Source organism: Euphorbia lathyris, chromosome 2 (assembly GCF_963576675.1).
Source record: "Euphorbia lathyris chromosome 2, ddEupLath1.1, whole genome shotgun sequence".
Lineage (NCBI taxonomy): Eukaryota > Viridiplantae > Streptophyta > Magnoliopsida > Malpighiales > Euphorbiaceae > Euphorbia > Euphorbia lathyris.
Genome location: NC_088911.1, coordinates 126,239,876 through 126,245,461, shown reverse-complemented (window position 1 = coordinate 126,245,461; position 5,586 = coordinate 126,239,876). Strand labels below are relative to the sequence as shown.

At 31.1% G+C, this 5,586-nt stretch overlaps 1 long non-coding RNA gene across 2 annotated transcripts; it reads left to right on the top strand.

Moving 5' to 3' along the window:
- Positions 1–684: 684 nt before the first annotated feature.
- Positions 685–5,377, top strand: LOC136216730 (uncharacterized). Of its 2 annotated transcripts, XR_010683368.1 has the most exons (3): positions 685–1,198; positions 4,309–4,663; positions 4,736–5,377. It is a non-coding gene; the product is annotated as an uncharacterized lncRNA (long non-coding RNA). The 2 variants fall into 2 exon arrangements; XR_010683367.1 differs by lacking the exons at positions 4,309–4,663; positions 4,736–5,377 and adding an exon at positions 2,783–4,271.
- Positions 5,378–5,586: the final 209 nt, after the last annotated feature.

Here is a 5,586-nt window from a genome sequence, read left to right as displayed (position 1 = left end):
GAACCTCCTTGATAAGACACAATCATAAATTACACAATTTTGCCGGGTTAAAGCGTAAAAATACTCCGTTTTAGGTTAGGAGCAATTTTACTCCTAACGTTTAAAATGATACAATTTTACCCCTAACGTTTATAGCCAAGAGCAATTTTACCCATAACGTTGATAATTTGGGGCAATTTCAGACATTATTATAAAACACATATATTTTTGTTCCTTATTTTGCACCAATTTCATATCAATTCATTCTAAAAAAATGATTTTATGTTTTTTATAATTTAATAATAGAATTGAAGATTAATATTTATAAATTCGGTGATTTTTTTGAATTTTTTTGTCTAATTCGTACAAAAGACAGTATATATATTTTTTCCACATCCCAACACATATTTGTGATTTGTTAGTGTTAAAATGATGCACGTGTGAAGTGTAGATGACAAGATTCATGACCGAGCAGACAGTTTGATGAATTATTTCTGAAATTGACCCAAATTATCAACGTTAGGGGTAAAATTGCTATTGGCTAAAAACGTTATGGGTAAATTTGCATCATTTTAGACGTTAGGGATAAAATTGCTTCTAACCCAACACGTTAGGAGCATTTTTGCACATTAACCCACAATTTCGCCTCATTTACATGTAAATTGCACAATAATACCTCAACAGCATTCCTAGTGGTTGAACCCTTGTTCTACATCTCTATGCATTCTTCTTTGTCCCATAGCACTATGTATAATCCACTCACTACCTGTTGTCACTGTTGAACTTTACACTTTGTTATACGGTGGCCACTGTGACCATTTACCAACCTTTTCCAATCATTGACTCTCAATTTTACCTCCATTGCCTTTCTCCCTCTCATCCCTTTTTCTGTCTCTCTTTCTCTCTCTATTAAGGGGTGTTTGGTTTTAGTAGAATATTTAATATGGAATGGGAATGGAAACACGTGATTGCCATTCGTGTTGTTTGGATAGTTGATTTAAAAGTGGAATGGGAATTGGATTCCCTGAAATAATGGAATGAGAGATTCCCGCCTGATTACGTGTTAATCAGTTTTGATTCCCTCCTGGGATCAGAATAAAACACGCACGCTCGACAACAACAAAAAATTCCTCTCTTCATCTTCCGACATCAGTCATCTTCTCTAGCTCAATAACAACTCATCTTCTTTCATCTCTGTTTTTCTCAAGCTCGAATCCAGGTATTTTTTCCTCTTCATTGGTATGCATTTATGATTTTAATAGCTTCTATCTTCTATGTCGATTCATCACCTGGATTTCTTCTTTATCTTTTGAAATTGTATGATCTGAATCCTTGGTTTTTATTCCAAAATTCTGGACTTTTGAAATTGTATGATTTGAATCCTTGGTTTTTATTCCAAAATTCTGGACTTTGAAATTGTATGATTTGAATCCTTTCGGTTTTATTCTAAAATTATGGACTGTGAGTTTATTTTTGTAAAAGATGATAGATTAACCCATTATAGGATGGAATAATCTAGAGAAATCATGTGACTGTGCATTGAACATAGATCCATATCTTCCTTGTTCAATTTTTTTAGAGACAGAACAGCAGGCCTGAAAGCTATAAAAAAGAATAATGAAAAACTTTGGGGAAGAAAAGACAAAAGGGTGGTTGAGTTTCACCGAGAAATAATACCTAACAAGAAGGAGAGGCTCACCGATTTTAAAAGTATAAAACTCTGCACTGTAATTTTTAATAAAGTCTGTCCTTTCTTCAACACTTGTAATATTTCATCTGTGAGATTGGTCACAATCAATGCCTGAATTGCAAAACATGTGTCCCATAGGTGGTTCCCAAAGTTTTGTTTTCCATTCATTTAGGCAGGCAACATCTCAATTAATTTTTAGAGTCAAACCATGGTGCAAATTAAGTATAAGTTAATGGACTTTTTGTTATAGGATTTATAGTCCCTGGTGCAAATTAATGGAAATTGGACTTTTTGTGCTATAGGATTTATAAAGTTCCTGGTGCAAATTAATCAAATGCACTTTTTGTTATAGGAAATTAAGTATAGCTAGTGGACTTTTTTTTTATATCTCAATCAATTCATTTAGGCAATGAAAGCATATATTAATGGGAAGTAGGTCCCCTAATTTCAATTCCCAAATTGATTAATGTGTCCAGGAAGTAGATATATTGTAGAATGAGATTAGGATACAAAGTTGAGGTGGACTTAGCATCCTTAGTGGGAGGTTGTAACTTAAGGGTACCACATGAGATAATTTACAATAAAAAGTTACAACCCATTAGAGAGCATTTGTTACTTTAAAATTTTATGGAACAAGAAAAAAATATTAATTAATAATAAAGGACCTATACAGCATTTTTCCACCAAAAGTAAAGCAACTATTTGTACTTTTTCGCAAATCCCATACTTTATCTCATGAAGTCCAAACTTTTATCTATAAATTGGTTGTTACCAATATTAGTTAACCAAAATTGATAACATGTTCCCTAATGGTTGGTTACAACCTATTCCTCAAAAGTAACAACTAAACAACTCCCTCCCACTAGAGATGCTCTTGTATATATTACAGATTCACATTCAACATTTCCACTAATTTACACAATACTACAATACTTTTTAAATGCTCAATTCAAAGAAATTATGCAGAAGCTTTATAGAATCATAAAAAACAGTCTTAAAGCTAAAATGTTTTTCTTTTATCATTTTTGTCAAATGACTATTTACTTAATTTAATTTATATATTTATACTTTTCTGAATATAATTATGTTATTCAATTTTATATGATAATGTAGATAAATGGATCGTTTTGGCCTATCAATGAGAAGGAAGCAGAATTTACAAGAACTACAATTGATTGTTACTATTATTAACATAGTTTTTATTATGCATATTATATGGTATTTGATGGGATCAAGTATTTTCATTGGTAAAGAGTTGAGAGGAAAGAGAAAAAGTAAGAAGAGATTAAGAATTGAAAATCTAAATATGCTAATTAGGGAGAGTGACGTCAAATGTAAAAGTGAACTTCGTGTGAATATGTTTGTATTTGCGAAACTTTGTGAGATGCTTAGAGATGTAGGAGGTCTAAAAGGAACTAGAAATATGTCAATAGATGAAATTGTTTCAATGTTTCTATATATATTATCTCACCATAAAAAAAATAGGACAATCGGCACCTATTTTATTAGAAGTGGAGAAACTGTGAGTAGACAATTTAATCTTTGTTTAAAGGCTGTACTGAAATTGCATACCCTATTACTTAAGAAACCTACACCAATAGGAGATGATTGCACAGACGATAGATGAAAATATTTCAAGGTCAGTAATTCATATTACTATTTGTCGTTAACAACCAGAACTATGCTATAGATATTTAATTTAAGTGTATTTTTAATGTTATTGTAGAATTGTCTAGGAGCATTAGATGGCACATTTGTTAGCGTGTCCGTACCAAGCAATGATAAACCAAAATATCGAACAAGAAAAGGTACAATTGCAATGAATGTCTTAGGTGTTTGTTCACCTGATATGCAATTCATATATGTACTACCTGGTTGGGAGGGTTCAGCTCATGATGGTCGTGTCTTACGAGATGCTATATCCAGAGCTAATGGTTTAAAAGTTCCTCAAGGTAGTACTAACAGATTCTATTTGAATAAAGAAAATAATCATTTAATGTCAAAACAAATAATTTGTTTAATTTCTTTAATAAATGTCAAGGTTGTTATTACTTGGTTGATGCTGGCTACACTAATGGAAATGGATTTCTTGCTCCATATAGAGGCCAACGTTACCACCTTAGTGAATGGAGGGGCGACAGACAACCACAAACTGCAGAAGAATATTTTAATATGAAACACTCCAAGGCTAGAAATGTGATTGAAAGATGTTTTGGCTTACTTAAAGGTCGATGGTTAATACTTAGAAGTTGTTCTTATTATCCAATAAAAACTCAAGGACGTATCATCATGGCATGTTGTTTATTGCATAATTTAATAAGAAAATATATGCCCACTGATGTTATGGAGGATCAATTTTATGAAGAAATTGATGAAGATTTTGAGAATGATATGGATGCCAATGAGCCTGAATTTATTACTACAATTCAAACTCCGGGTGACTGGACCAATTTTAGAAATACATTTGCTCAACAAATGTTCAATACTTGGAGGTTTCCTTCTAATAGAAGTTAATAATTTGATTTATAAACTTTTATTTTTTTTCCTTGTGTATCAGATATTAATTGATTTTTTAAATATGATATTTTTCCTATTATGCTTATATATTGCAATATTTGATATGTTTGAATTTACATTAGGATGAATTCATTTGAGAGTAGTCAAGCTCTACGTGGTAGAGGTAGAAACAAAAGAGTTTGGACTTTACAAGATGATCAAGCATTAATAAAAAGTTTACAAGAAGTAGCTACCGATTCTAGATTCAAACAAGACAATACTTGGAAAAATGGATATCTAGTTCGTGTTGAAGAGTTGATTAATCAAAAACTTCCTATGAGTGGTATAAGAGAAGATCCTCATATTGATTCTAGGTGGAAAACATTAAAAGCAAAATATAATGCCATTGCTGAAATGTTGAACAAATCTGAATTTAGTTGGGATGATATGTCAAAGATGATACAATGTGAAAGGAGTGTTTATGAAGAATGGTGCAAGGTAAATTATATTGTTTTTATTCTTTATTATAATTATTTAAATTTTTATTATTTGTGTTTTTTTTTATTGTAGAATCATAAAAAAGCAAGAGGTCTCTGGAAGGTACATTTTCCTTTTTTTCATGAAATTGGAGAGTTAAGCGGAAAAGATAGAGACATTTGATGAAGCTATAGATAACATGGAAAAATAAATAGATAATGAAACAAATATTATTAGTGATGAAGACAATGAAGATGATGATGAGATATCAGTGACTCAACCAAAACCTCATTCAAAACTTAAGAGATCAAGGAAGCAAAGCATGGCTAAGCCTAAGGAATCTCAAGAATCTACCATGGTTGCTACATTTCAAAATGTTTCTTCCAATTTAAATAGTTTTATGGAAAATATCAACACACATCTTAATACTATGGCAAATGCTTGGTCTCGTGCAGAGGAACGTGAACAAGAAATGGCTAATAAAAGCAATACGATGCTAGAACATTTACTTCAAATTGAAGGTTTAACAAGTGTTGAGGCATTACAAGCTGCAGATATTCTCACCGCTGAACAAAATAAATTAAGAGTTTTCTATCAAGCTCCACCACACCTTAAGAGACAATATATAATGAGTCTTCTTTATCCTCCTACAGGATCATCTATGCCTAGGATGATTTGAAGTATTTGAATTTTATTTTTAGAAGACATTATATAATTGCGTGTATTTTTCTTGGTCCCAGAACATCTATTTTTAGGATGATTTGATTTTCTTGATTTTGATTTTGATTTTTTTTATGTTGAAGTTTATATTATTATTATTATTATTTAATAAAATATTTTAAAAAAAATATTGTATTAATTTCGTTTCGAACATGAAAGAATCAAACAATTTCAAAAAGAATCTGATTCCGATTCTGGTCATTAAAGAACCAAACAACTTCAAA